Source organism: Vicugna pacos, chromosome 31 (genome assembly GCF_048564905.1).
Source record: "Vicugna pacos chromosome 31, VicPac4, whole genome shotgun sequence".
Classification (NCBI taxonomy): Eukaryota; Metazoa; Chordata; class Mammalia; order Artiodactyla; family Camelidae; genus Vicugna; species Vicugna pacos.
Window position 1 is genome coordinate 10168327 of NC_133017.1, and position 22635 is coordinate 10190961.

Genomic DNA, 22635 nt, shown 5'->3' on the forward strand with positions numbered 1-22635 from the left:
GCTTGGTCTGCACACTCCTGGGCCTGCACATTCCAGGGATTGTCCTCTCCAGGGTCTGCACATTCCTTGGCCTGCACCTTCCTTGTCCTGTGCACTCCTCTGTCTGCACACTCCTGGGCCTGCACACTCCTTGGCCTGCAAACTCCAGGGCCTGCACACACATGGGCCTGTACACTCCTGGGCCTGCCCTGGCCTGGGCCTGCGTATTCCTTTTCCTGCACACTCCACTGTCTGCACACTCCTGGGCCTGCCCTCTCCTGGACCTACAAAATGTTGGGCCTGCACACACCTGGGCCTGTATACCCCTGGACCTGCACACACCTGTGACTGATCCCTCCTGTGTCTGCACACTCCAGGTCCTGCACACTCCTGGGACTTCCCTCTCCTGGGCCTGCCCCAAATTCGGCCGGCCCTCTTCTGGACCTGTACATCCTTGGGCCTTCACACTACTGGGCCTGCTCCCACTTGTGCCTGCACACACCTGGGCCTGCACACTCCTCGGCCTGTAGACTCCAGGATATGAACTCCCCTGTCTCTGCACACTCCGGTGTCTGCACACTCCTTGGCTTTCACACTCATTAGCCTACTACCACCTGTGCCTGCACACTACTGGGCCTGCTCCCACCTATGCCGACACACTTCTTCGCCTGTCCCTCCTGTGCCGTCACAATCCTAGGACTGCACACTCCTGTCTCTGCACACTCCAGTGTCTGCACACTCCTGGTCCTGCACACTCCTGGGCCTGTACACTCCTCTGTCTGCTCACTCCTGGGCCTGCCCTCTCCTGGGTCCGCACAAATCCTCGTGTGCACATTCCAGAGCCTGCAAACTCCTGGGCCTTCCCTCTCCTGGGCCTGCCCCCTATTCGGCCGGCCCTCTCCAGGACCTGCACATTCTTGGGCCTTCACACTACTGGGCCTGCTCCCACTTGTGCCTGCACACACCTGGCACTGCACACTCCTCGGCCTGCTCCCTCCTGTGCCTGCACACTCCTGGGCATGCACACTCCTGGGCCTGCACACTCCTGGATCTGTACACTCCTGGGCCTTCCCTGCATGGGCCTTCTCTGGCCTAGGCTTGCACACTGTTGGGCCCGCACACACCTGGATTGCACACTCATAGGCCTGCACACTCCAAGACATGCACAATGTTTAGCCTGAACACACCTGGGCCTGTATAATCCTGATTTTGCACACTCCTGGGCCTGAACACTGCTGGGCTGCACAGCCCAAGGCCTGTACAATCTTGGGCCTGCACAATCCTGTCTCTGCACACTGCGGAGTCTGCACACGCCTTGGCCTGCACACTCCTGGGCCTGTACACTCCAGGACCTACACCCTCCTTGGCCTGCACACACCTTTGTCTGCACACTCCTGGGCCTGCAATCTTCAGGACCTGCACACTCCTGGGACAGCAGACACCTGGGCCTTCATACTCCTGGACTTGCGAACACTCGGGCCTGCATGAACCTGGGCTTGTACACTCCTGGGCCTGCAAACTTCAGGACCTGCACACTCCTGGGACAGCAGACACCTGGGCCTTCACACTCCTGGACCTGCGCACACTTGGACCTGCATAAACCTGGGCTTGTACACTCCTGGGCCTGCTCCCATCTATGCCTGCACACTCCTAGCCCTGTTCCCACCTGTGCCGGCACACTCCTGGGCCTGCACACTCCTGTCTCTGCACACTCCAGTGTCTGCACACTCCTGCTCCTGCACACTCCTGGGCCTTCCCTGGCCTGGGCCTGCACCCTCCTTGGCCTGCACACTCCTCTGTCTGCACACTCCTGGGCCTGCACACTCCTGGACCTGCACAATGTTGGGCCTAAACACACCTGGGCCTGTACACTCCTGGACCTGCACACTCCTGTGACTGATCCCTCCTGTGTCTGCACACTCCTGGGCCTGCACACTGCTGGGCCTGCCCTCTCCTGGGCTCGCACAATCCCTCGTGTGCACACTCAAGGGCCTGCACACTCCAGGGCCTGTACGCATCTATCCTTACACACTCCTTGCCTGCAAACTCCTGGGCCTCCTCCCTCCTGTACCTACACACTCCTGGGCCTGCACAACCCAGGGCCTGCAGACTCCTGGGACTGCACACACCAGGGCATGCACTCTCCTGGACCTGTGCACACCTGGGCCTGCACGAACATTGGCCTGTACACTCCTGGGCTTCCACACTCCTGTACCTGCTCCCTCCTGTGACTACATACTCCTCGGCCTACAAACTCCTGGTCCTGAACACTCCTGGGCCTGAACACTATTGGCACTGCACACTCTTGGGACAGCACACTTCTGGCCCTGCACACTCCTGCGCCTTCCAATTCCTGGGCCTGCCCCCAATTCGGCCGGCCCTATCCTGCACCTGCACACTCTGGGCCTGCACACTACTGGGACTGCTCCCACTTGTGCCTGCACACACCTGGGTCTGCACACTCCTCGGTCTGCTGCCTCCTGTGCCTGCACACTCCTGGGCATGCACACGCCTGGGCCTGCCCTCTGCTTGGTGGGCACGGTCCTGGGACTCCCCATTCCTGCGCCTGAACACCCTTGGACCTGCCCTTTCTTGGGCCTGCACACTCTGGGGCCTGACGTCCCCTGGTTCTGCACAGTACAGGGACTGCACACTCCTGGGCCTGCACACTGCTGGGTCTGCACAGCCCTGGGCCTGCACACTCCTGTCTCTGCACACTCCGGTGTCTGCACACTCCTGGGCCTGAACACTCCTGGACCTGCCCTGGACTGGGCCTGCACCCTCCTTTGCCTGCACACTCCACGGCCTGCACACTCCTGCGGATGCTCCCACATGTGCCTGCACACTCCTGGCCCTGCACATTCCTGGGGGTGCACACTGCTTGGTCTGCACAGTCCTGGGCCTGCACGTTCCAGGGATTGTCCTCTCCAGGGCCTGCACACTCCTGGGCCTGCACCCTCCTTGTCCTGCGCACTCCTCTGTCTGCACACTCCTACCCCTGCACACTCTTGGGCCTGCACACTACTGGGCCTGCTCCTACGTGTGCCTGCACACACCTGGGCCTGCACACCAGCCCTCTGTGGGGCCCTTCCTTTGCTGAGTCTGTGCATGAGCTCCCTGTGATGCCAGCCCACAGAGGTGACAGGTGCAGTAGGTGTTTGTGGTTCTAGAGACATGATGGCTCTCCTAGGAAGCCGGGTCCAGATGATCCCCACTGCGCCGATGGGGGATTGGGGAGACCCTGAGAAGCAGGTGGCTTGTCCAGGGTGACAGCACTGCTGGCGGGGGAGCCGGGTCTGAAGCCAGCTGTGTCATCAGAGCTGTGACCCTGGCTGCATCCAGGCCTCCCCAGGGCTATAGGAGGGGCCGAGTTGGTGTCACTGGGTGGACATGGCATGGGGTGGGAAGTGAGCCATCAACAGCCCAAAAAGGCCCTTGGGGAGCTTTGTGTAAGGAGGAAGCTTGGGGAAGGGGACCCCAGGAAGTGACCTCACTTCCCTGGCAACAGAGCCCAACAGAACTTGGGACCCAGGTCACCAGGTACCCGCTGTGTAGAGAAGGACACTTCTCAACTGACTTGGCTGGTGAACTCAGCTCAGCTCAGACATGTTTTGTTGCATCCCAAGATCCCGAGGTCGCGGCCCGCGGAAAGCCCGCAGCAACGGCCTTTGCCAACAGTGCCGACAGTGGGTCGGGTCTCACCCCAGGCGCCTCTGGCCTTTGGCCAGAGGGACCGAAAGGTAACACAGGGAGGCCCAGGGCAGGCCCGCCCAGGCCGGGCCACCACTCAGACCCCACCCGGGTGGCCCCACAGCCCCTTCCTGACTGGTGGCGGTGAGGCAGTCATATTGGGGGGGTCCTGCCTCAAGCAAGAGCAGGCTGAGGAAGGGTCAGAGGCCTGGGGGGCCGATCACGTCACCAACCTGGGTCCAAGCGGGCTGGCTGGGATGTGGAGAACCGGGGCAGGGCCCTGCTGCCCGAGGTGGCGCCCATGCCCTAGGGTGTGTCTCTTGCCTCCCGGGTGACTGAGATGACCAAGGTCCCAGTCTGATCAGGCAGCAGACGGTCGAGTGGGGCAGAAGCAGGAGTGGTCCTGGCCAGGCAGGGCTCTGAGACCTGCGGGCCGGGCCGGCTGCCGGTCACTGTCATTGCAGAGCCAGACACCGCAGGATCCGGGGAACCAGCACACTCATGCCAGCTCCCCAAGTGAGGGGCTGGTGTGCCACACTGTGGAAGGCCAGCACAGGCTCCGGAAGAGTCTGGGTATGAAGGGCTCCCCACCACCACAGCCTCCTGCCCAGACATCGCCCAGGTCTCTCCCCAGGATCTTGCCTGCAGCTCCTGAAGAGCCTGCTGCTCCTGCTCATCTAGCCGCTCCTGAAGAGCCTGCCGCTCCTGCTGATCTTGCCGCTCTTGAACAACCTGCAGCTCCTGAAGAGCCTGCCTCTCCTCCTGATCTAGCCGCTCCTGAAGAGCCCGCCGCTCCTGAAGAGCCCACGGCTCCTGAAGAGCCTGCCGCTCCTGAAGAGCCCACCGATCCTGAAGAGCCTGACGCTCCTGCTGATCTAGCTGCTCCTGAAGAGCCCGCCATTCCTGCTGATCTAGCCGCTCCTGAGGAGCCTGCAGCTCCTGAAGAGCCTGCCATTCCTGAAGAGCCCGCCGCTCCTGAAGAGCCCGCCGCTCCTGAAGCGCCTGCCGTTCCTGCTGATCTAGCCGCTCCTGAAGAGCCCGCCATTCCTGCTGATCTAGCCGCTCCTGAGGAGCCTGCAGCTCCTGAAGAGCCTGCCATTCCTGAAGAGCCCGCCGCTCCTGAAGAGCCCGCCGCTCCTGAAACGCCTGCCGTTCCTGCTGATCTAGCCGCTCCTGAAGAGCCCGCCATTCCTGCTGATCTAGCCACTCCTGAAGAACCTGCTGTTCCTGCTAATCTAGCCGCTCCTGAAGAGCCTGCCGCTCCTGCTGATCTTGCCACTCCTGAAGAGCCTGCCGCTCCTGAAGAGCCCACCGATCCTGAAGAGCCTGACGCTCCTGCTGATCTAGCTGCTCCTGAAGAGCCCGCCATTCCTGCTGATCTAGCTGCTCCTGAAGAGCCCGCCATTCCTGCTGATCTAGCCGCTCCTGAAGAGCCCGCCATTCCTGCTGATCTAGCCGCTCCTGAGGAGCCTGCAGCTCCTGAAGAGCCTGCCATTCCTGAAGAGCCTGCAGCTCCTGAAGAGCCTGCCATTCCTGCTCATCTAGCCGCTCCTGAAGAGCCTGTAGCTCCTGAAGAGCCTGCCATTCCTGAAGAGCCCGCCGCTCCTGAAGAGCCTGCCGCTCCTGCTGATCTTGCCACTCCTGAAGAGCCTGCCGCTCCTGCTGATCTTGCTGCTCCTGAGAAGCCTGCAGTTCCTGCACCTGCACCTGGGCCGCTGGGCAGTGGAGAACCATTTCAGGCATCATCACCCCCTAGGGCTCTGCCCCCTCTGCACCCTCCTACACCTTCTCCAAAATCCCACCATAAATCCCCTCCCCTACCCGAAGTTGACTTCCCTACCCCTGAATTTGCTTTTGTTTTGTTTTTCTTTAGTTTAGTTTATTTGTTTTACATCATTTATGGCATCCTGTATTTTTCCATTTTCCACTTCCTTTAATAAAATACAGATTTTTTTCCCTTTTAAATTGTGCATTTCAGGAACATTAAGTGCATTCCCATGCTGTCCGACCATCACTACCATGTAGTTTTATGCTCTTTACGCTATTTATGCCCGTGAAGTACATCCCACCACGGCCTCAAACCCCTCATCTGGACACTCCTGGGCATGCACACTCCTGGGCCTACACAATCCTGGATCTGTACACTCCTGGGCCTTCCCTGGCATGGGCCTTCTCTGGCCCTGGCTTGCACACTACTGGGCCTGCACACTCCTGGATTGCACACTCATGGGCCTGCACACTCCAGGACATGCACAATCTTGAGCCTGAACACACCTGGGCCTGTGTACTCCTGATTTTGCACACTCCTGGGCCTGAACACTGCTGGGCCTGCACAGCCCTAGGCCTGTACAATTCTGGGCCTGCACACTCCTGTCTCTGCACACTCCGGAGTCTGCACACGCCTGGGCCTGCACACTCCTGGGCCTGTACACCCCTGGGCCTGCACCCTCCTTGGCCTGCACACTCCTCTGTCTGCACACAGCTGGGCCTGCAAACTTCAGGGCCTGCACTCTACTTGGCCTGCACACTACTGGGCCTGCTCCCTCCTATGCCTGCACACTCCTGGGCATGCACACTCCTGGGCCTGCACACTCCTGGGCCTGCCCTGTCCCTGGCACCAGCCTCCTTCACCCCAACGGTGCCACTCACACGGCTGCGGCGTCTAGCCAGGAGCCCCCAACCGAAACCCCTCCCGAGGGACCCCCTTGCCGGCCCCCAGGGAAGCAGCGGGGCTCCTCTTACCTGCGAGGCGGAGACGTAGTCCAGCTGCAGCCTGACGTCCAGCTGCCGGGCGTGCAGGGCCAGCGTGCATGAGGGCAGCAGGATGGCCGTGATCGGCTGGAAGCTGCCCCCCGAGCCTCTACCGCCCCTTGGGGAAGAGGAGGAGGAAAATCCACGTCAGTGCCAAGAACACAGGACCCGTCCACAGAGGGCCCCTCAGGTGTGACAACCCCAGAGGCGCCCGCAGCCGACCTGGGCTGAGAGCCACTTTTCTCGCGGAAGCTCAAGGACCTATGCTGAGCCTCCCTCTCCCTCCCTAAAGAGGGAAAACCCAGAGGCTTTCTAACTTTGCACTCACTGTCCATGTATCAGCCATGTCTAGTTTACCTGCACACTCCAGGGCCTGTACGCATCTATCCTTACACACTCCTTGCCTGCAAACTCCTGGGCCTCCTCCCTCCTGTACCTACACACTCCTGGGCCTGCACCACCCAGGGCCTGCCCTCTCCTGGGCCCGCACAATCCCTCGAGTGCACACTCAGGGCCTGCACACTCATGGGCCTTCCCTCTCCTGGGCCTGCCTCCAATTCGCCCGGCCCTCTCATGGACCTCCACACTCCTGGGCCTGCACACTCCAGAGCCTGTGTTCTCCTAGGCCCGCACACTCCTGGGACAGCACACACCTGGGCCTACACACTCCTGGACCTGCGCACACCTCGGCCTGCATGAACCTGGGCTTGTACACTCCTGGGCCTGTTACCACTTATGCCTGTGCACAGCTAGGCTTGTTCCCATCTGTGCCGGCACACTCCTGGGGCTACACACGGATTGAAATACACAGCCCTAGGCCTGTACAATACTGGGCCTGCACTCTCCTGTCTCTGCACACTCCGGTCTGCACACTCCTTGGCCTGCACACTCCTGAGCGTACTCCCTCCTGTGCCGGCACACTCCTAGGCATGTACACGCCTGGGCCTGCCCTCTGCTTGGTGGGTATGGTCATGGGACTCCCCATTCCTGCGCCTGAACACCCTTGGGCCTGCCCTTTCTTGGGCCTGCACACTCTGGGGCCTGACGTCCCCTGGTTCCAGACACTACAGGGACTGAACACTCCTGGGCCTGCACACTGCTGGGTATGCACAGCCGTGGGCCGCACACTCCTGTCTCTGCACACTCCGGTGTCTGCACACTCCTGGGCCTGTACACTCCTGGACCTGCCCTGGACTGGGCTTGCACCCTCCTGGGCCTGCACACTCCAAGGCCTGCACACTCCTGGGTCTGCACACTACTGGGGCTGCTCCCACTTGTGCCTGCACACTCCTGGGCCTGCACACTCCTTGCCCTGCACACTCCTGGGGGTGCACACTGCTTGGTCTGCACACTCCTGGGCCTGCACATTCCAGGGATTGTCCTCTCCAGGGTCTGCACATTCCTTGGCCTGCACCTTCCTTGTCCTGTGCACTCCTCTGTCTGCACACTCCTGGGCCTGCACACTCCTTGGCCTGCAAACTCCAGGGCCTGCACACACATGGGCCTGTACACTCCTGGGCCTGCCCTGGCCTGGGCCTGCGTATTCCTTTTCCTGCACACTCCACTGTCTGCACACTCCTGGGCCTGCCCTCTCCTGGACCTACAAAATGTTGGGCCTGCACACACCTGGGCCTGTATACCCCTGGACCTGCACACAACTGTGACTGATCCCTCATGTGTCTGCACACTCCAGGTCCTGCACACTCCTGGGACTTCCCTCTCCTGGGCCTGCCCCAAATTCGGCCGGCCCTCTCCTGGACCTGTACATCCTTGGGCCTTCACACTACTGGGCCTGCTCCCACTTGTGCATGCACACACCTGGGCCTGCACACTCCTCGGCCTGTAGACTCCAGGATATGAACTCCCCTGTCTCTGCACACTCCGGTGTCTGCACACTCCTTGGCTTTCACACTCATTAGCCTACTACCACCTGTGCCTGCACACTACTGGGCCTGCCCCAACCTATGCCGACACACTTCTTCGCCTGTCCCTCCTGTGCCGTCACAATCCTGGGACTGCACACTCCTGTCTCTGCACACTCCAGTGTCTGCACACTCCTGGTCCTGCACACTCCTGGTCCTGCACACTCCTGGGCCTGCACACTCCTGGATCTGTACACTCCTGGGCCTTCCCTGCATGGGCCTTCTCTGGCCTAGGCTTGCACACTGTTGGGCCCGCACACACCTGGATTGCACACTCATAGGCCTGCACACTCCAAGACATGCACAATGTTTAGCCTGAACACACCTGGGCCTGTATAATCCTGATTTTGCACACTCCTGGGCCTTAACACTGCTGGGCTGCACAGCCCAAGGCCTGTACAATCTTGGGCCTGCACAATCCTGTCTCTGCACACTACGGAGTCTGCACACGCCTTGGCCTGCACACTCCTGGGCCTGTACACTCCAGGACCTACACCCTCCTCGGCCTGCACACACCTTTGTCTGCACACTCCTGGGCCTGCAATCTTCAGGACCTGCACACTCCTGGGACAGCAGACACCTGGGCCTTCACACTCCTGGACCTGCGCACACTTGGACCTGCCTAAACCTGGGCTTGTACACTCCTGGGCCTGCTCCCATCTATGCCTGCACACTCCTAGCCCTGTTCCCACCTGGGCCGGCACACTCCTGGGCCTGCACACTCCTGTCTCTGCACACTCCAGTGTCTGCACACTCCTGGGCCTGTACACTCCTCTGTCTGCTCACTCCTGGGCCTGCCCTCTCCTGGGTCCGCACAAATCCTCGTGTGCACATTCCAGAGCCTGCAAACTCCTGGGCCTTCCCTCTCCTGGGCCTGCCACCTATTCGGCCGGCCCTCTCCAGGACCTGCACATTCTTGGGCCTTCACACTACTAGGCCTGCTCCCACTTGTGCCTGCACACACCTGGCACTGCACACTCCTCGGCCTGCTCCCTCCTGTGCCTGCACACTCCTGGGCATGCACACTCCTGGGCCTGCACACTCCTGGATCTGTACACTCCTGGGCCTTCCCTGCATGGGCCTTCTCTGGCCTAGGCTTGCACACTGTTGGGCCCGCACACACCTGGATTGCACACTCATAGGCCTGCACACTCCAAGACATGCACAATGTTTAGCCTGAACACACCTGGGCCTGTATAATCCTGATTTTGCACACTCCTGGGCCTGAACACTGCTGGGCTGCACAGCCCAAGGCCTGTACAATCTTGGGCCTGCACAATCCTGTCTCTGCACACTGCGGAGTCTGCACACGCCTTGGCCTGCACAATGCAGGACCTACACCCTCCTTGGCCTGTACACACCTTTGTCTGTACACTCCTGGACCTGCAATCTTCAGGACCTGCACACTCCTGGGACAGCAGACACCTGGGCCTTCATACTCCTGGACCTGCGAACACTCGGGCCTGCATGAACCTGGGCTTGTACACTCCTGGGCCTGCAAACTTCAGGACCTGCACACTCCTGGGACAGCAGACACCTGGGCCTTCACACTCCTGGACCTGCGCACACTTGGACCTGCATAAACCTGGGCTTGTACACTCCTGGGCCTGCTCCCATCTATGCCTGCACACTCCTAGCCCTGTTCCCACCTGTGCCGGCACACTCCTGGGCCTGCACACTCCTGTCTCTGCACACTCCAGTGTCTGCACACTCCTGCTCCTGCACACTCCTGGACCTGTACACTCCTGGGCCTTCCCTGGCCTGGGCCTGCACCCTCCTTGGCCTGCACACTCCTCTGTCTGCACACTCCTGGGCCTGCACACTCCTGGACCTGCACAATGTTGGGCCTAAACACACCTGGGCCTGTACACTCCTGGACCTGCACACTCCTGTGACTGATCCCTCCTGTGTCTGCACACTCCTGGGCCTGCACACTGCTGGGCCTGCCCTCTCCTGGGCTCGCACAATCCCTCGTGTGCACACTCAAGGGCCTGCACACTCCAGGGCCTGTACGCATCTATCCTTACACACTCCTTGCCTGCAAACTCCTGGGCCTCCTCCCTCCTGTACCTACACACTCCTGGGCCTGCACAACCCAGGGCCTGCAGACTCCTGGGACTGCACACACCAGGGCATGCACTCTCCTGGACCTGTGCACACCTGGGCCTGCACGAACATTGGCCTGTACACTCCTGGGCTTCCACACTCCTGTACCTGCTCCCTCCTGTGACTACATACTCCTCGGCCTACAAACTCCTGGTCCTGAACACTCCTGGGCCTGAACACTATTGGCACTGCACACTCTTGGGACAGCACACTTCTGGCCCTGCACACTCCTGCGCCTTCCAATTCCTGGGCCTGCCCCCAATTCGGCCGGCCCTATCCTGCACCTGCACACTCTGGGCCTGCACACTACTGGGACTGCTCCCACTTGTGCCTGCACACACCTGGGTCTGCACACTCCTCGGTCTGCTGCCTCCTGTGCCTGCACACTCCTGGGCATGCACACGCCTGGGCCTGCCCTCTGCTTGGTGGGCACGGTCCTGGGACTCCCCATTCCTGCGCCTGAACACCCTTGGACCTGCCCTTTCTTGGGCCTGCACACTCTGGGGCCTGACGTCCCCTGGTTCTGCACAGTACAGGGGCTGCACACTCCTGGGCCTGCACACTGCTGGGTCTGCACAGCCCTGGGCCTGCACACTCCTGTCTCTGCACACTCCGGTGTCTGCACACTCCTGGGCCTGAACACTCCTGGACCTGCCCTGGACTGGGCCTGCACCCTCCTTTGCCTGCACACTCCACGGCCTGCACACTCCTGGGTCTGCACACTACTGGGGCTGCTCCCACATGTGCCTGCACACTCCTGGCCCTGCACACTCCTGGGGGTGCACACTGCTTGGTCTGCACAGTCCTGGGCCTGCACGTTCCAGGGATTGTCCTCTCCAGGGCCTGCACACTCCTGGGCCTGCACCCTCCTTGTCCTGCGCACTCCTCTGTCTGCACACTCCTACCCCTGCACACTCTTGGGCCTGCACACTACTGGGCCTGCTCCTACGTGTGCCTGCACACACCTGGGCCTGCACACCAGCCCTCTGTGGGGCCCTTCCTTTGCTGAGTCTGTGCATGAGCTCCCTGTGATGCCAGCCCACAGAGGTGACAGGTGCAGTAGGTGTTTGTGGTTCTAGAGACATGATGGCTCTCCTAGGAAGCCGGGTCCAGATGATCCCCACTGCGCCGATGGGGGATTGGGGAGACCCTGAGAAGCAGGTGGCTTGTCCAGGGTGACAGCACTGCTGGCGGGGGAGCCGGGTCTGAAGCCAGCTGTGTCATCAGAGCTGTGACCCTGGCTGCATCCAGGCCTCCCCAGGGCTATAGGAGGGGCCGAGTTGGTGTCACTGGGTGGACATGGCATGGGGTGGGAAGTGAGCCATCAACAGCCCAAAAAGGCCCTTGGGGAGCTTTGTGTAAGGAGGAAGCTTGGGGAAGGGGACCCCAGGAAGTGACCTCACTTCCCTGGCAACAGAGCCCAACAGAACTTGGGACCCAGGTCACCAGGCACCCGCTGTGTAGAGAAGGACACTTCTCAACTGACTTGGCTGGTGAACTCAGCTCAGCTCAGACATGTTTTGTTGCATCCCAAGATCCCGAGGTCGCGGCCCGCGGAAAGCCCGCAGCAACGGCCTTTGCCAACAGTGCCGACAGTGGGTCGGGTCTCACCCCAGGCGCCTCTGGCCTTTTGGCCAGAGGGACCGAAAGGTAACACAGGGAGGCCCAGGGCAGGCCCGCCCAGGCCGGGCCACCACTCAGACCCCACCCGGGTGGCCCCACAGCCCCTTCCTGACTGGTGGCGGTGGGGCAGTCATGTTGGGGGGGTCCTGCCTCAAGCAAGAGCAGGCTGAGGAAGGGTCAGAGGCCTGGGGGGCCGATCACGTCACCAACCTGGGTCCAAGCGGGCTGGCTGGGATGTGGAGAACCGGGGCAGGGCCCTGCTGCCCGAGGTGGCGCCCATGCCCTAGGGTGTGTCTCTTGCCTCCCGGGTGACTGAGATGACCAAGGTCCCAGTCTGATCAGGCAGCAGACGGTCGAGTGGGGCAGAAGCAGGAGTGGTCCTGGCCAGGCAGGGCTCTGAGACCTGCGGGCCGGGCCGGCTGCCGGTCACTGTCATTGCAGAGCCAGACACCGCAGGATCCGGGGAACCAGGACACTCATGCCAGCTCCCCAAGTGAGGGGCTGGTGTGCCACACTGTGGAAGGCCAGCACAGGCTCCGGAAGAGTCTGGGTATGAAGGGCTCCCCACCACCACAGCCTCCTGCCCAGACATCGCCCAGGTCTCTCCCCAGGATCTTGCCTGCAGCTCCTGAAGAGCCTGCTGCTCCTGCTCATCTAGCCGCTCCTGAAGAGCCTGCCGCTCCTGCTGATCTTGCCGCTCTTGAACAACCTGCAGCTCCTGAAGAGCCTGCCTCTCCTCCTGATCTAGCCGCTCCTGAAGAGCCCGCCGCTCCTGAAGAGCCCACGGCTCCTTAAGAGCCTGCCGCTCCTGAAGAGCCCACCGATCCTGAAGAGCCTGACGCTCCTGCTGATCTAGCTGCTCCTGAAGAGCCCGCCATTCCTGCTGATCTAGCCGCTCCTGAGGAGCCTGCAGCTCCTGAAGAGCCTGCCATTCCTGAAGAGCCCGCCGCTCCTGAAGAGCCCGCCGCTCCTGAAACGCCTGCCGTTCCTGCTGATCTAGCCACTCCTGAAGAGCCCGCCATTCCTGCTGATCTAGCCACTCCTGAAGAACCTGCTGTTCCTGCTGATCTAGCCGCTCCTGAAGAGCCTGCAGCTCCTGAAGAGCCTGACGCTCCTGCTGATCTAGCTGCTCCTGAAGAGCCCGCCATTCCTGCTGATCTAGCTGCTCCTGAAGAGCCCGCCATTCCTGCTGATCTAGCCGCTCCTGAAGAGCCCGCCATTCCTGCTGATCTAGCCGCTCCTGAGGAGCCTGCAGCTCCTGAAGAGCCTGCCATTCCTGAAGAGCCTGCAGCTCCTGAAGAGCCTGCCATTCCTGCTCATCTAGCCGCTCCTGAAGAGCCTGCAGCTCCTGAAGAGCCTGCCATTCCTGAAGAGCCCGCCGCTCCTGAAGAGCCTGCCGCTCCTGCTGATCTTGCCACTCCTGAAGAGCCTGCCGCTCCTGCTGATCTTGCTGCTCCTGAGAAGCCTGCAGTTCCTGCACCTGCACCTGGGCCGCTGGGCAGTGGAGAACCATTTCAGGCATCATCACCCCCTAGGGCTCTGCCCCCTCTGCACCCTCCTACACCTTCTCCAAAATCCCACCATAAATCCCCTCCCCTACCCGAAGTTGACTTCCCTACCCCTGAATTTGCTTTTGTTTTGTTTTTCTTTAGTTTAGTTAATTTGTTTTACATCATTTATGGCATCCTGTATTTTTCCATTTTCCACTTCCTTTAATAAAATACAGATTTTTTTCCCTTTTAAATTGTGCATTTCAGGAACATTAAGTGCATTCCCATGCTGTCCGACCATCACTACCATGTAGTTTTATGCTCTTTATGCTATTTATGCCCGTGAAGTACATCCCACCACGGCCTCAAACCCCTCATCTGGGCACTCCTGGGCATGCACACTCCTTGGCCTACACAATCCTGGATCTGTACACTCCTGGGCCTTCCCTGGCATGGGCCTTCTCTGGCCCTGGCTTGCACACTACTGGGCCTGCACACTCCTGGATTGCACACTCATGGGCCTGCACACTCCAGGACATGCACAATCTTGAGCCTGAACACACCTGGGCCTGTGTACTCCTGATTTTGCACACTCCTGGGCCTGAACACTGCTGGGCCTGCACAGCCCTAGGCCTGTACAATTCTGGGCCTGAACACTCCTGTCTCTGCACACTCCGGAGTCTGCACACGCCTGGGCCTGCACACTCCTGGGCCTGTACACCCCTGGGCCTGCACCCTCCTTGGCCTGCACACTCCTCTGTCTGCACACAGCTGGGCCTGCAAACTTCAGGGCCTGCACTCTACTTGGCCTGCACACTACTGGGCCTGCTCCCTCCTATGCCTGCACACTCCTGGGCATGCACACTCCTGGGCCTGCACACTCCTGGGCCTGCCCTGTCCCTGGCACCAGCCTCCTTCACCCCAACGGTGCCACTCACACGGCTGCGGCGTCTAGCCAGGAGCCCCCAACCGAAACCCCTCCCGAGGGACCCCCTTGCCGGCCCCCAGGGAAGCAGCGGGGCTCCTCTTACCTGCGAGGCGGAGACGTAGTCCAGCTGCAGCCTGACGTCCAGCTGCCGGGCGTGCAGGGCCAGCGTGCATGAGGGCAGCAGGATGGCCGTGATCGGCTGGAAGCTGCCCCCCGAGCCTCTACCGCCCCTTGGGGAAGAGGAGGAGGAAAATCCACGTCAGTGCCAAGAACACAGGACCCGTCCACAGAGGGCCCCTCAGGTGTGACAACCCCAGAGGCGCCCGCAGCCGACCTGGACTGAGAGCCACTTTTCTCGCGGAAGCTCAAGGACCTATGCTGAGCCTCCCTCTCCCTCCCTAAAGAGGGAAAACCCAGAGGCTTTCTAACTTTGCACTCACTGTCCATGTATCAGCCATGTCTAGTTTACCTGCACACTCCAGGGCCTGTACGCATCTATCCTTACACACTCCTTGCCTGCAAACTCCTGGGCCTCCTCCCTCCTGTACCTACACACTCCTGGGCCTGCACCACCCAGGGCCTGCCCTCTCCTGGGCCCGCACAATCCCTCGAGTGCACACTCAGGGCCTGCACACTCATGGGCCTTCCCTCTCCTGGGCCTGCCTCCAATTCGCCCGGCCCTCTCATGGACCTCCACACTCCTGGGCCTGCACACTCCAGAGCCTGTGTTCTCCTAGGCCCGCACACTCCTGGGACAGCACACACCTGGGCCTACACACTCCTGGACCTGCGCACACCTCGGCCTGCATGAACCTGGGCTTGTACACTCCTGGGCCTGTTACCACTTATGCCTGTGCACAGCTAGGCTTGTTCCCATCTGTGCCGGCACACTCCTGGGGCTACACACGGATTGAAATACACAGCCCTAGGCCTGTACAATACTGGGCCTGCACTCTCCTGTCTCTGAACACTCCGGTCTGCACACTCCTTGGCCTGCACACTCCTGAGCGTACTCCCTCCTGTGCCGGCACACTCCTAGGCATGTACACGCCTGGGCCTGCCCTCTGCTTGGTGGGTATGGTCATGGGACTCCCCATTCCTGCGCCTGAACACCCTTGGGCCTGCCCTTTCTTGGGCCTGCACACTCTGGGGCCTGACGTCCCCTGGTTCCAGACACTACAGGGACTGAACACTCCTGGGCCTGCACACTGCTGGGTATGCACAGCCGTGGGCCGCACACTCCTGTCTCTGCACACTCCGGTGTCTGCACACTCCTGGGCCTGTACACTCCTGGACCTGCCCTGGACTGGGCTTGCACCCTCCTGGGCCTGCACACTCCAAGGCCTGCACACTCCTGGGTCTGCACACTACTGGGGCTGCTCCCACTTGTGCCTGCACACTCCTGGGCCTGCACACTCCTTGCCCTGCACACTCCTGGGGGTGCACACTGCTTGGTCTGCACACTCCTGGGCCTGCACATTCCAGGGATTGTCCTCTCCAGGGTCTGCACATTCCTTGGCCTGCACCTTCCTTGTCCTGTGCACTCCTCTGTCTGCACACTCCTGGGCCTGCACACTCCTTGGCCTGCAAACTCCAGGGCCTGCACACACATGGGCCTGTACACTCCTGGGCCTGCCCTGGCCTGGGCCTGCGTATTCCTTTTCCTGCACACTCCACTGTCTGCACACTCCTGGGCCTGCCCTCTCCTGGACCTACAAAATGTTGGGCCTGCACACACCTGGGCCTATATACCCCTGGACCTGCACACACCTGTGACTGATCCCTCCTGTGTCTGCACACTCCAGGTCCTGCACACTCCTGGGACTTCCCTCTCCTGGGCCTGCCCCAAATTCGGCCGGCCCTCTCCTGGACCTGTACATCCTTGGGCCTTCACACTACTGGGCCTGCTCCCACTTGTGCCTGCACACACCTGGGCCTGCACACTCCTCGGCCTGTAGACTCCAGGATATGCACTCCCCTGTCTCTGCACACTACGGTGTCTGCACACTCCTTGGCTTTCACACTCATTAGCCTACTACCACCTGTGCCTGCACACTACTGGGCCTGCTCCCACCTATGCCGACACACTTCTTCGCCTGTCCCTCCTGTGCCGTCACAATCCTGGGACTGCACACTCCTGTCTCTGCACACTCCAGTGTCTGCACACTCCTGGTCCTGCACACCCCTGGATATGTACACTCCTGGGCCTTCCCTGAAATGGGCCTTCTCTGGTCCTGGCTTGCACACTACTGGGTCCGCACACTCCTGGATTGCACACTCATGGGCCTGCACACTCCAGGACTTGCACAATCTTGAGCCTGAACACACCTGGGCCTGTGTACTCCTGATTTTGCACACTCCTGGGCCTGAACACTGCTGGGCTGCACAGCCCAAGGCCTGTACAATCTTGGGCCTGCACAATCCTGTCTCTGCACACTGCGGAGTCTGCACAAGCCTTGGCCTGCACACTCCTGGGCCTGTACACTCCAGGACCTACACCCTCCTTGGCCTGCACACACCTTTGTCTGCACACTCCTGGGCCTGCAATCTTCAGGACCTGCACACTCCTGGGACAGCAGACACCTGGGCCTTCATACTCCTGGACCTGAGAACACTCGGGCCTGCATGAACCTGGGCTTGTACACTCCTGGGCCTGCAAACTTCAGGACCTGCACACTCCTGGGACAGCAGACACCTGGGCCTTCACACTCCTGGACCTGCGCACACTTGGACCTGCATAAACCTGGGCTTGTACACTCCTGGGCCTGCTCCCATCTATGCCTGCACACTCCTAGCCCTGTTCCCACCTGTGCCGGCACACTCCTGGGCCTGCACACTCCTGTCTCTGCACACTCCAGTGTCTGCACACTCCTGGGCCTGTACACTCCTCTGTCTGCTCACTCCTGGGCCTGCCCTCTCCTGGGTCCGCACAAATCCTCGTGTGCACATTCCAGAGCCTGCAAACTCCTGGGCCTTCCCTCTCCTGGGCCTGCCACCTATTCGGCCGGCCCTCTCCAGGACCTGCACATTCTTGGGCCTTCACACTACTGGGCCTGCTCCCACTTGTGCCTGCACACACCTGGCACTGCACACTCCTCGGCCTGCTCCCTCCTGTGCCTGCACACTCCTGGGCATGCACACTCCTGGGCCTGCACACTCCTGGATCTGTACACTCCTGGGCCTTCCCTGCATGGGCCTTCTCTGGCCTAGGCTTGCACACTGTTGGGCCCGCACACACCTGGATTGCACACTCATAGGCCTGCACACTCCAAGACATGCACAATGTTTAGCCTGAACACACCTGGGCCTGTATAATCCTGATTTTGCACACTCCTGGGCCTGAACACTGCTGGGCTGCACAGCCCAAGGCCTGTACAATCTTGGGCCTGCACAATCCTGTCTCTGCACACTGCGGAGTCTGCACACGCCTTGGCCTGCACACTCCAGGACCTACACCCTCCTTGGCCTGCACACACCTTTGTCTGCACACTCCTGGGCCTGCAATCTTCAGGACCTGCACACTCCTGGGACAGCAGACACCTGGGCCTTCATACTCCTGGACCTGCGAACACTCGGGCCTGCATAAACCTGGGCTTGTACACTCCTGGGCCTGCAAACTTAAGGACCTGCACACTCCTGGGACAGCAGACACCTGGGCCTTCACACTCCTGGACCTGCGCACACTTGGTCCTGCATAAACCTGGGCTTGTACACTCCTGGGCCTGCTCCCATCTATGCCTGCACAATCCTAGCCCTGTTCCCACCTGTGCCGGCACACTCCTGGGCCTGCACACTCCTGTCTCTGCACACTCCAGTGTCTGCACACTCCTGTGCCTGAACACTCCTGGGCCTGTACACTCCTCTGTCTGCCCACTCCTGGGCCTGCCCTCTCCTGGGTCCGCACAAATCCTCGTGTGCACATTCCAGAGCCTGCAAACTCCTGGGCCTTCCCTCTCCTGGGCCTGCCCCCTATTCGGCCGGCCCTCTCCAGGACCTGCACATTCTTGGGCCTTCACACTACTGGGCCTGCTCCCACTTGTGCCTGCACACACCTGGCACTGCACACTCCTCGGCCTGCTCCCTCCTGTGCCTGCACACTCCTGGGCATGCACACTCCTGGGCCTGCACACTCCTGGATCTGTACACTCCTGGGCCTTCCCTGCATGGGCCTTCTCTGGCCTAGGCTTGCACACTGTTGGGCCCGCACACACCTGGATTGCACACTCATAGGCCTGCACACTCCAAGACATGCACAATGTTTAGCCTGAACACACCTGGGCCTGTATAATCCTGATTTTGCACACTCCTGGGCCTGAACACTGCTGGGCTGCACAGCCCAAGACCTGTACAATCTTGGGCCTGCACAATCCTGTCTCTGCACACTGCGGAGTCTGCACACGCCTTGGCCTGCACACTCCTGGGCCTGTACACTCCAGGACCTACACCCTCCTTGGCCTGCACACACCTTTGTCTGCACACTCCTGGGCCTGCAATCTTCAGGACCTGCACACTCCTGGGACAGCAGACACCTGGGCCTTCATACTCCTGGACCTGCGAACACTCGGGCCTGCGTGAACCTGGGCTTGTACACTCCTGGGCCTGCAAACTTCAGGACCTGCACACTCCTGGGACAGCAGACACCTGGGCCTTCACACTCCTGGACCTGCGCACACTTGGACCTGCATAAACCTGGGCTTGTACACTCCTGGGCCTGCTCCCATCTATGCCTGCACACTCCTAGCCCTGTTCCCACCTGTGCCGGCACACTCCTGGGCCTGCACACTCCTGTCTCTGCACACTCCAGTGTCTGCACACTCCTGGTCCTGCACACTCCTGGGCCTGTACACTCCTCTGTCTGCTCACTCCTGGGCCTGCCCTCTCCTGGGTCCGCACAAATCCTCGTGTGCACATTCCAGAGCCTGCAAACTCCTGGGCCTTCCCTCTCCTGGGCCTGCCCCCTATTCGGCCGGCCCTCTCCAGGACCTGCACATTCTTGGGCCTTCACACTACTGGGCCTGCTCCCACTTGTGCCTGCACACACCTGGGACTGCACCCTCCTCGGCCTGCTCCCTCTTGTGCGTGCACAGTCCTGCGCATGCACACTCCTGGGCCAGCACAATCCTGGATCTGTACACTCCTGGGCCTTCCCTGGCATGGGCCTTCTCTGGCCTGGGCTTGCACACTACTGGACCCGCACACTCCTTGATTGCACACTCATGGGCCTGCACACTCCAGGACAGGCACAATCTTGAGCCTGAACACACCTGGGCCTGTATACTGCTGATTCTGCACACTCCTGGGCCTGAACACTGCTGGGACTCACAGCCCTGGGCATGCATACTCCTGGGCCTCCACACTCCAGGGTCTGTACCCTCTTAGGCCTGCCCTGGCCTGGGCCTGCACCCTCCTTGGCCTGCACACTCCTCTGTCTGCACATTCCTGGGCCTGCACAAGGTTGGGCCTGCACACACCTGGGCCTGTATACTCCTGGATCTGCACACTCCTGTGACTGATCCCTCCTGTGTCTGCACACTCCTGGGCCTGCACACTGCTGGGCCTGCCCTCTCCTGGGCCCGCACAATCCCTCGAGTGCACACTCTGGGCCTGCACACTCATGGGCCTGCACACCCCTGGATATGTACACTCCTGGGCCTTCCCTGGTATGGGCCTTCTCTGGCCCTGGCTTGCACACTACTGGGCCCGCACACTCCTGGATTGCACACTCATGGGCCTGCACACTCCAGGACATGCACAATCTTGAGCCTGAACACACCTGGGCCTGTATACTCCTGATTTTGCACACTCCTGGGCCTGGACACTGCTAGGCCTGCACAGCCCTAACCTGTACAGTCCTGGGCCTGCACACCCCTGTGTCTGCACACTCCGGAGTCTGCACACGCCTGGGGCTGCACACTCCTGGGCCTGTACACTCCTGGGCCTACACACTCCTGGGGGTGCTCACTGCTTGGCCTGCACACTCCTGGGCCTGCACATTCGAGGGCCTGTCCTCTCCAGGGCCTGCACTCTCCTGGGACTGCACACACCTGGGCCTGCATGCTCCTGGACCTGCGCACACCTGGGCCTGCACAAACCTGGGCTTCTACACTCCTGGGCCTGCACACTCCTGTACATGCTCACTCCTGGGACTGTATAATCCTGGGCAAGCACAGTCTTGACCTACACACCCCTGGCCATGCCCTATCCCGGGCCAGCCCCCACTTCGGCCGACCCTCTCATGGACCAGCACACTCCTGGCGCTGCACACTCCAGGGCCTGCTCGCATCTGTCCCTACACACTCCTTCGTCTGCAAACTCCTGGGCCTGCTCCCTCCTGTACCTACACACTCCTGGGCCTGCACATTCCAGGGCATGCCCTCTCCTGGGCCTGCACACTCCAAGGACTGCACACACCTGGGCCTGCTCACTCCTGTGACCGCATACTCCTCGGCCTACAAACTCCTTGTCCTGCACACTCCTTGGCCTGCCCCATTTGGCCCTGCCCTCTCCTGTGATGGCCCTCACCTTTCCTGCACTCTCCGGGGCCTGAACACTACTGGCCCTGCACACTCCTGGGCCTGCACACTTCTGTCCCTGCACACTCCTAGGCCTGCCCTCTCCTGGGCCCACACAATGCCTCATCTGCACAGTCCTGGGCCTGCACACTCCTTGGCCTGCACACCAGCCCTCTGTGGGGCCCTTCCTTTGCTGAGTCTGTGCATGAGCTCCCTGTGATGCCAGCCCGCAGAGGTGACAGGTGCAGTAGGTGTTTGTGGTTCTAGAGACATGATGGCTTTCCTAGGAAGCCGGGTCCAGAATGATCCCCACTGCGCCGATGGGGGATTGGGGAGACCCTGAGAAGCAGGTGGCTTGTCCAGGGTGACAGCACTGCTGGCGGGGGAGCTGGGTCTGAAGCCAGCTGTGTCATCAGAGCTGTGACCCTGGCTGCATCCAGGCCTCCCCAGGGCTATAGGAGGGGCCGTGTTGGTGTCACTGGGTGGACATGGCATGGGGTGGGAAGTGAGCCATCAGCAGCCCAGAGAGGCCCTTGGGGAGCTTTGTGTAAGGAGGAAGCTTGGGGAAGGGGACCCCAGGAAGTGACCTCACTTCCCTGGCAACAGAGCCCAACAGAACTTGGGACCCAGGTCACCAGGCACCCGCTGTGTAGAGAAGGACACTTCTCAACCTACTTGGCTGGTGAACTCAGCTCAGCTCAGACATGTTTTGTTGCATCCCAAGATCCCGAGGTCGCGGCCCCCGGAAAGCCCGCAGCAACGGCCTTTGCCAACAGTGCCGACAGTGGGTCGGGTCTCACCCCAGGCGCCTCTGGCCTTTTGGCCAGAGGGACCGAAAGGTAACACAGGGAGGCCCAGGGCAGGCCCGCCCAGGCCAGGCCACCACTCAGACCCCACCCGGGTGGCCCCACAGCCCCTTCCTGACTGGTGGCGGTGGGGCAGTCATGTTGGGGGGGTCCTGCCTCAAGCAAGAGCAGGCTGAGGAAGGGTCAGAGGCCTGGGGGGCCGATCACGTCACCAACCTGGGTCCAAGCGGGCTGGCTGGGATGTGGAGAACCGGGGCAGGGCCCTGCTGCCCGAGGTGGCGCCCATGCCCTAGGGTGTGTCTCTTGCCTCCCGGGTGACTGAGATGACCAAGGTCCCAGTCTGATCAGGCAGCAGACGGTCGAGTGGGGCAGAAGCAGGAGTGGTCCTGGCCAGGCAGGGCTCTGAGACCTCCGGGCCGGGCCGGCTGCCGGTCACTGTCATTGCAGAGCCAGACACCGCAGGATCCGGGGAACCAGGACACTCATGCCAGCTCCCCAAGTGAGGGGCTGGTGTGCCACACTGTGGAAGGCCAGCACAGGCTCCGGAAGAGTCTGGGTATGAAGGGCTCCCCACCACCACGGCCTCCTGCCCAGACGTCGCCCAGGTCTCTCCCCAGGATCTTGCCCAGGGCTGAGGGGCAGCTCAGCACCCCCGGCTCTGACCTGGAGCACCGGGCCCACCACCCGGGGATTCAGGTAGAGGGCCAGGAGCCCCCCGAAGCACAGCCCAAAGGTGAGAAGGGCAGGGCCGGTGCGGGTGTGTAGGTGAGGGAGGGCGGAGGGCTGGGCCACACAGGGAGGCATTCCCAAAGTCTGCTGTTGGGACCA

At 61.3% G+C, this 22635-nt stretch overlaps 1 protein-coding gene across 1 annotated transcript in view; it reads right to left on the bottom strand.

Moving 5' to 3' along the window:
• LOC140690634 (uncharacterized) overlaps positions 1-22247 on the bottom strand; it is a 32134-nt gene extending 9887 nt beyond the window's left edge. The window contains exons 1-4 of the mRNA XM_072952518.1: positions 22024-22247; positions 14593-14719; positions 6412-6538; positions 3903-4095 (exon numbers count right to left, since the gene is read on the bottom strand). The gene's annotated coding sequence lies outside the window, so the exon portion shown is untranslated. The remainder of the gene's footprint in view (positions 1-3902; positions 4096-6411; positions 6539-14592; positions 14720-22023) is intronic.
• Positions 22248-22635: the final 388 nt, after the last annotated feature.